Source organism: Mesoplodon mirus, assembly GCF_964341445.2.
Source record: "Mesoplodon mirus genome assembly, contig: HAP1_SCAFFOLD_196, whole genome shotgun sequence".
Classification (NCBI taxonomy): domain Eukaryota; kingdom Metazoa; phylum Chordata; class Mammalia; order Artiodactyla; family Ziphiidae; genus Mesoplodon; species Mesoplodon mirus.
In genome coordinates, this window is record NW_028295695.1 from 392,887 (window position 1) to 401,427 (window position 8,541).

Consider the following 8,541-nt stretch of genomic DNA (forward strand, 5'->3'; position numbering starts at 1 on the left):
CACAGTGAAGTAAGTCAGAAAGGGAAAAACAAATACTGTATGTTAACAGAGATATATGGAATCTAATGAAGAAAAAAAAAGATTTTGAAGAACCTAGTGGCAGGACAGGATTAAGGACACAGACATAGAGAAAGGACTTGAGGGCATGGGAAGGGGGATGGGTAAGCTCGGACGAAGTGAGAGAGTGGCATGGACATAAATACATTACGAAATGTAACACCGATAGCTACTGAGAATCATCCACATAGAAGAGGGAGATCAGCTCGGTGATTTGTGACCACATAAAGGGGTGGGATATGGAGTGTGGGAGGGAGATGCAAGAGGGAGGGGATCTGGTGATATTTGTATATGTATAGCTGATTCACTTTGTTATACAGCAGAAACGAACACTCCATTGTAAAGCAGTTATACTCCAATAAACGTGTAAAAGGAAAAAAAAAAAAAAAAACAAAGCCCAAGGATAAACCTACACACTTATGGTCAACTAATCTATGACAAAGGAGGCAAGACTATACAAAGGAGATAAGACATTCTCTTCAATCATTGGTGCTGGGAAATATGGAGAGCTACATGTAAAAGAATGAAATTAGAACACTCCCCAACACCATACATAAAAATATATTCAAAATGAATTAGAGACCTTAATGTAAGACCAGACAGTATAAAACTCTGAGAGGAAAACTTACGAAGGATACTCTGACGTAAATCACAGCAAGATCTTTTTTGATCCACCTCCTATAGTAATGAAATAAAAAAGAAAACTAAACAGATGGGACTAATGAAACTTAAAAGCTTTTGCAAAGCAAAGGAAACTACAAACAAGACGAAAAGACAACCTTCAGAATGGAAGAATATATTTGCAAACGAATCAATGGACAAATGATTAATCTCCAATATATATAAACAGCTCATGCAGCTCAATATTAATAAAACAAACAACCCAATACAAAATGGAAGATCTAAATAGACATTTCTTCCAAGAAGACATAGAGATGGCCAGTACGCACATGAAAATCTGCTCAACATCACTAATTATTAGAGAAATGGAAATCGAAACTACAATGATGTATCACGTCACACCTGTTAGAATGGGCATCATCAGAAAATCTACAAACAACAAATGCTGGAGAGGGTGTGGAGAAAAGGAACCTTCTTCCACTATTTTTGGGAATGTAAATTGATACAGTCTCTATGGAGAACAGTATGGAGGTTCCTTAAAAAACTAAAAATAGAATTACCATATAATCCAGCTATCCCACTACTGGGCATATACCCAGAGAAAACCATAAATCAAAAAGACACATTCACCACAATGTTCACGGCAGCACTATTTACAATAGACAGGTAATGAAAGCAACCTAAGTGCCCACAGACAGACGAATGGATAAAGACGTGGTACATATATACAACGGAATATTACTCAGTCATACATAGGAATGAAATTGGGTCATTTGTAGAGACCTCGATGGATCTAGAGACTGTCATACAGAGTGAAGTAAGTCAGAAAGAGAAAAACAAATATTGTATATTAATGCATATATGTGGAACCTAGAAAAATGGTACAGATGAACCAGTTTGCAGGGCAGAGATAGAGACAGATGTAGAGAACAAACATATGGACACCAAGGAGGGAACGCCATGTGAGGGTGGTGGTGGAATGAATTGGGAGACTGGGATTCACATGTGCACACTTATATGTATAAAATACATATCCAATAAGAACCTGCTGTATAAAAGAAATAAATTTAAAAAAATTAAAAATAAATGAATAACATTTAATAAAATAAAACAGAAAAAAAGTATTTCCCTTCACATAGACGTCTTTATATTAATGCATTATTTCCATGTTTATATCTCCAAAATTAAAAAAAAAGAGGAATAAATAAAATCTACCTTGAACCAAAAAGAAAAAAAGAAAAAATAAATAAAACAGAACCCACCAGTGATACAGAGTAAAATTGTATCAGGCCACTTGCTCCAGTGGTAAAAAATTCTTAAGTTGGTCAGAGGTGGGAAATCGTCTCCCATGCCGTCAGCAGCGCTCCCCCCCACAAGGAGCATCCTCATTGCAAAGCTGGGGGACTGTGTCGAGGCGTCTGTGAGTAAATGTGAGCTGAGCCCCAGTCCTGCTGCAGCTGAACTCTTCCCACCCTTTCCAGGTAAAACACCTGAATATGTACAAGCACTTGCAAGCCTAGAGGAAGGGCTGTGGAGCCACACTAGCGAGAGCACGCAGGCCGACTTGGTGCCTGCAGGCCAGCCAGGATGGTCCTGGCCCCAGATGCTCTTCTGGAAGCTTTCCATTTCCCTGCCTGAGATACCCCTCCTGCCACAGCCCCCACTGCTTTTTTACTTCCTCACCTCTGCCTGGGGAGAAATACCAGTGGCAGGTATGGGTGACACATCCTCTTCTTTAGCAGGTGGCAGCCTGGCAAATCCTGCAGAAAGTCCAGCAGAGCCCCACTCACACTGGGCCACCGACAAAGCCACGGCCCCTCACTCCCTCCCACCACCCCAGCCCCGAACCTGCTGACGGGGCAGAGAATATGGCGTCAGGCACAGCTACAGGGGCTCTTGCTGACTGGAGAGGTGTTTATATTGACCTCAACCCAGGCACACCTGTGGGGTTGGGGCTGGCAGGCAGTGTCAGGCTGCCCAAATCAGCCAAACCTCACCCCTCAGGTGCTCACAGTTGCAGAAAATGAACCTTGCTAAACGGGTCAGTCCCAAGGAACAGGTGTGGGCCTTGAGAGTCAGGATAGACAAGGGGCTGCAGCTGCGGCTTGTTTTCTTATCATTTTATCTGGTCCATGAGTGGAAAACAACTTCAAGAAGACCCTATCCTAATGAGAGGAACCCAGGAGTCAGGGAGAGGAGTGATGGTGGGTGGAGACAGAGGCCTGGTGCCCTGGCTGCAGTGGAAGTGTCTGGAAGACCAGGCAGAGAGAGGCTGCACAGAGTGATAGCCAGGGTCACAGACCTATCAGAGTTACTGTTTGTTAGTTCAAGTCCTGCTCTGAGGTGTTCTGTGTCAGCTGTGAGCGACAGGTGAGCTGGGGGTTCTCTGCAAGGTGGGCTATGTGCACAGTTCCTGTGTGTCCAGCCCTGCTGGGGTACCTGCCCAGGGGAGTTCCGTATCCTGGGAAGGGCCTGACTATGAGAGCCCCATGGGCTGCTGGGTAGCTGCACAGGTGAGCTCCATACCCTGGGAGGGACTTGAACACGAGAGCCCTGTTGGCTGTGGGGTGCGGGATGCAGCCCAGGTGAGCTCCATATCCTGGGATTGGCCTGACCACGAGAGCCCCATGGGCTGCTGGAGACCTGGTAAAGGATATCAGGACAGTTAGTGAAGCCACCGAGGATCTACATCTAGTAGATCCTATTTCCTACACCGTGCTGCTCATTCTACCATCCACCATGCCATGGCATTCTGTATTAGACTTCAATGATGCCTTCTTCTGTATTCCATTCATCTCAGAGTCACAAGAATTTTTGGCTTGTGAGTGGCAGGACACAACATGCAACAAAACCAATAATGCTGGGCCGTCCTGCCCCAATGGTTCAAAAATCCCCACACCATCATTGGGGAAATGTCCTCTAAAGACCTAAACGTTCTACCTCTGTAAAAGGGAACCCTCCGTCAATATGCAGATGACATTCTGATTGCCAGGCCTACTAAAGATGCCTCGGAACTACCTAGCCAAGAAAGGATAGAAGGTGTCCAAGAAAAAGGCTCAAATATCCCAGGCTCAGGTGACTTGCCTGGGCTTCATTCTCACAGATATTTGGAGAAACGCATCCCAGGATAGGGAAGAAGCCATTTGCAGCCTTACCTCTTCTAAAACTAGAAGACAGCTTAGGGGTTCCTGGGGAGGCCAAGGTTTTCTGCATCTGGATCCCTAACTACAGTCTAATAGCTGGGCCTCTACCTGAAACACTGACACGAAAAGATGATGATTCTTTTGAATAGAATCCAGAAGCAGCCTTTCAAGAATGGAAAGAGCAGTCAATTCAGATCCTTGCCCAGGAACTCGCTAATTTAGCTAAACCCTTTGACCTTTGCATACCCGGTCAAAGGTTAATCGCCCTTGGAGACTTAGTGCCAAAACAGGGACCAATTGAAATGGAGCAACACAAGAATGCCCTTCAGGTATGATAAACTATGGTTACCAAGGGCTTTGCCCACTGACTCATCAGGCCAGGATACTGGGGTATCTAAAAAGCTGGAAATCAGCAGCCCACAAGGCCAGCTCCCTCCTAAGGGAATAGGACCCCACGTGGTGATCCTAACCACCCATCATGTCCTGAAGTTGCAGGGGTCTCTCTGTGGACACACTGACCTCGAGTGAGGAGGCCCTCCAACTCCAACCTCCAGAGAGACATATGGGGGCAACGGGCCCGCAAGATGACTCGTGTGACCATCACTTGACCTGGAGTTTCTCTCAGAAAACAACAAGACTGTGCCCCGAAAGAGCAGACTACTGCTTGCAGGACTTACTGCACCCAGAGGGGAGCTAATAAGCTTGGCGGGGGAAACGTATATCACGCTTTCACCATAGAAAACCCTACAGACACCGCAGTGATGGTGGCCAATATGACCGGCTGGACTGCTGGCTACTTCTAAAGGCCGTTGACTCAGTGGGCGTCATGGTCCTGGATCACCACTGACTCTGGACTGTCTGGGAGTTGCACGGGCAGGGCTCTGACACATGGTGCTGTTTGTACATTAATTCAGGGACCTAATTAAAGAAAGCACAGACTACTGGTCAGAGCATCTATGCTGGCAAAAAAGTCAGCCTAATGTCACTGAACAAATGTGGGGTGGTGTGAAACCTGCCACCACAACATCTCTGTGCATCTCTTTCCTGGACCCTTAAAGGTCATTAGAATCTATAACACTTCCAATGCTGGTGCTCAGGCGGACGAGAAGTGAGGCAGGAGGCTTTGGGAAAATCAACATCACCTGGAGGCTGGTGGGGAGACGTTTTGCCCCTCCCCCTATGTATCAGGGCTCCCACCACAGCATGAAGCAGTTACAAAAGAGGGGTCTTCACCCTCAACACACCAAGAATGAGGAATGGAACAAAAAGCAGAGGAGGTGTTCGTCTCTGGCAACGTTCATTAAAAATTCCTGGGAGATAAAAAGAGAATCTGGGCAATAAAATAAAGTCTAACCTGTTTTTCCTTTGTGCTTTGTCTAATTTCACATGCTCCTAGGGTTCCACATGCAGAGGTCCCACACCCGGCACTTCAGACCCGACTTCCTAGTGCAGAATGGCTGGGTGGACACCTCAGCTTGCGGAGTCCCATGCAGACTGCACGGCATAGAGCCTGAGCTGCAGCCAACCCAGCCCTCGAGACCTCCATCCCCTAACTCCCACTGATGCTGCCGGGATCCCTACTCAGCATCCCAGCCCACAGCCCGTGGGGGAGTGCACACTCTCACCTCTCCATTCGGTTTTCAAAATAATGTTTCCTTTGCTTCTGAACCAAACTCAGTCTTGATCTGTTGGCTCCAATGAAACTGGGCTCGGGGACTCCTGTTGGGGTCCCCTCTGGATGATCAGTAACAGAAATTGAGAACTTTGTAACTTCATTGAACAGATGTGTGAGCCAAACTGTAGTTAAAATAGAGCAGTGTATAATGCTCGGGTAAAATAAGATTTTTCTAAGACTTACATTTGATATTTCCATCACTTTACTATAAGCAAGTTCAGTGAAGACATCTGTCTTATTTGTCAGGTCAACATTAGAGAAATGAAGAGATTTATTTCCATGGATGTACATCGAATACTCTTGGCTGAAGCTTCAATCTTGTTTTGAATGTTTTTCCATTGAAAAGGATACCTCTCTTTCAGCTCCCCCATTTCTGAGAAGTATAAAATCTTATAATTTATTATTACCAAAGGGGAAAGGTAGGAGAAGGGATAAATTAACAGTTTGGGATTAACACATACACACTGCTATGTATAAAATAGATCATCAACAAGGAACTAATGTATAGCACAGGGAACTACACTGAATATTTTGCAATAACCTATAAGGGGAAATAATCTGAAAAAGAATCGATATTTTTATTGACATCATCTATCAATGACAGATAAAATGTAACCTAAGCAAGGCCGATGGTGAGCGCTTCTGAACCTGAAGATTTCAATCATCTAAAGTTTGGGCTCTGCCTATTTCCCAAGGCGCTTAATGGACATATATGTAGCCGTAGCTTAAAAATTCCCCAGTTTGGGGTTCGGGGAGGCACTGATTTGGAAAAATCCCTGGTGTTCTCCTTCCATGCACGGGACCCTTCCTACAGCTAAAACATGCCTGTCACACCTACAGGAGGTACACCGTTTGATCGGAAAGAGTTTGGAAAAGGCACCTCATCTCCTCATCGCCTGGTGCTCGGGTTCACCCCTCCAGCATCTTTCCTAACAATCTCCTCACTTGGGGATATCAGCACCGTCAACATCCTGTTGCACACAGTTTGGAATCTGTCCAGAGGATGAAGCGGAAGGATGAGAAAAATTTAGAGACAAGTCTTAGGTGTTCGGACAGGCACATGCCACTCTAATTTCCAATCCGGAAGACAAATTCATCAAAGGCGAGAATTGCCCACAGAAAGAGAATAGGGCTAGAGGAAATCCTGCTGTTTTGTGTCGAGTTTCCAAAAACACAAGTTGAAAAATGGAACTCAGGGGCACTAAAATTCATGAAACTGCAGAGTTGAAAATATCTATTGTTGAAAAATGTCTTGAGGTAAGTCACAGAAAAGGACTTATAAGCAAGGGAGAGTGGCATGAATCAGATTTGAAGAGGTAGAAAGGTCTCCCCATTAAAGCACAAGAAAAGGGGCTGAAAATTGCCAATGATGCAGTTGGCCCAAAAGGGCGTATGCATTTTTTCTGAATATATTCAAGTAAAGGCCATTCACACTTTTTATCCAACCAAACAGGTGGGCACTGGAAATCAATACTACAAAATGTATCACTTCACATCAGTCAGAAGGGCCATCCACATAAAGTGTAAACACCAGAAATGCAGGACAGGGTGAGGAGAAAAGGGAGCCCTGTGAGGCTGATAGTGGAAATGTAATTTGCCAACGGCCACTCTGGAGAAGTGTATTGTGTTTGCTAAAACATCTGAAAACTGAGCTACAGAGCATAGGGCACTTGCACTCATGGGCGTATACCTTGGGAAAAACAAAAAATGACAGAAAACAGGCACCCCAACGTTTACCACCTCTCTGTTAAAAAGGCCTCCACTTGGATATAACCTAAATGTCCCTGGAAGGATAAAATGGATAAAAGAGATGGGGTACTTATATAGAGTGGAATATTACTCATCCAGAAATCAATGAAATAAGGCCAGTTGTAACAACTCTGGAGGAGTTACATACGATCATTCTAAGTGACACATGTCAGAAAGAAAAAGACACATATCATAAGATGTCACTTAAAGGTGGAATCAAAAATGGCTACACATGAAATAAACTACAAAACAGAAACATAGTCAAATATGTACAAAATAGACATAAGGCTGCTAAATGGGAAAGGTGGGGAATGGTGAGGTATTATCCAGGAGGTTGAAATTAGCAAAGATACCATTCCAAGTACCAAACTGAATAACTGACAAGGCCTACACGGTACCTCAAAGAACGGCACTTAGTCCACTCAAGTCACTGGAAAATAATACATATGACTCATAAGCATCTGAGAAAGAATTTATTGTTGTCTCACAGTACATGAATCAAGTGGATGTACAGCAGCAAAAAACAGAGCTTTGAAAATCAGCTGTAACCAATATAAAAATAAATTTAAAAATATTTATAAAAACGGTGAGACAGACAAAAATTCTTACAACTTTTGTTGAAGGGCTACGATGTAACATGGATTGAACACATGTAGACCCACAACAGGATGATATATAAGGCTGGAAGCTATGCACGCTAAGAGATGTTAGAGAGGCTGGGCGAGGAAATGCAGACCTTTTAAATTAATACTGCCTCGTACCCGTTCCATGAGTCCCAAATCTGCACTTTCAAGGGAATCTTCTGACAGTGAAAACATGCCTGGGAAACTGAGATGAATGTACACCGTGTGCTCAGGAGAGGTGTCTAAAATGCACCTCATTTTTGATCTCCTGGTGCTGGGGTTCGCCATTCCAGCCACATTACTAACAATCTCCCGACTTGGAGAATCAGCACCTTTAACCTCCTGTTTCACACAGTTTGCAAGTTTTGCAGAGGATAAATGTGAAGAGGAGGAACCAATGAGAGATTAGCTGTAGTAGTTTTGACAGGCACATGTCACTCTAATTTCCCATTAGGAAGAAGAATTAACCAAAGGCTCAGCCTGCCTCCCCAGAACCAGAATATGGCCGGAATCAATTCAATGGTTTGGCGGTCAGCTCACAAAAAAAGCGAGTTGCAAAATGGAGCTCAGGAGCAGACAATTCAAAGACCTGCAAAGATATAAATGATAACCAACGTCCAAAAATATATTCAGGTAAGGCAACGAAGAGGTTCTGAATGAGAGGCAGAATTGC